The following is a 378-nucleotide window of genomic DNA, read 5'->3' as shown; positions in this document are numbered from 1 at the left end:
GCGTCGTCTTCAAACCGACTCGGACTGTCGATCATTCTATTCCTCGAGAAAAAAGGGACGGAGTAGGTGCGTATACTATACTCGTATACTCCCATACTTTAAAAACATATTCAAACAATGCGATGTCTCATCAAGATCAAGAAAACGCTTTCGACAAGAAAACGCTTTCGACAAAGCAAACTCTCGTAGAAATATGCGGAAAAATATTCATACAATGAGATGTCTAGTCAAGATCATCCTAAAAGCAAACGACAATCTGAAATTTGTCTAAACGCTAGGAACTGATCCAAACCATGTTGGAAAAATTCTCAAAGACTATACAACATCTATCATCGCAATCATTCGTTTAGAAAACCTCTGCCAAACTTCAGAATGAAA

The sequence above is a fragment of the Brassica oleracea genome, chromosome C2 (genome assembly GCF_000695525.1).
Source record: "Brassica oleracea var. oleracea cultivar TO1000 chromosome C2, BOL, whole genome shotgun sequence".
Classification (NCBI taxonomy): domain Eukaryota; kingdom Viridiplantae; phylum Streptophyta; class Magnoliopsida; order Brassicales; family Brassicaceae; genus Brassica; species Brassica oleracea.
The sequence above is the reverse complement of the archived record's forward strand: the minus strand, read 5'-3'. Positions refer to the sequence as shown.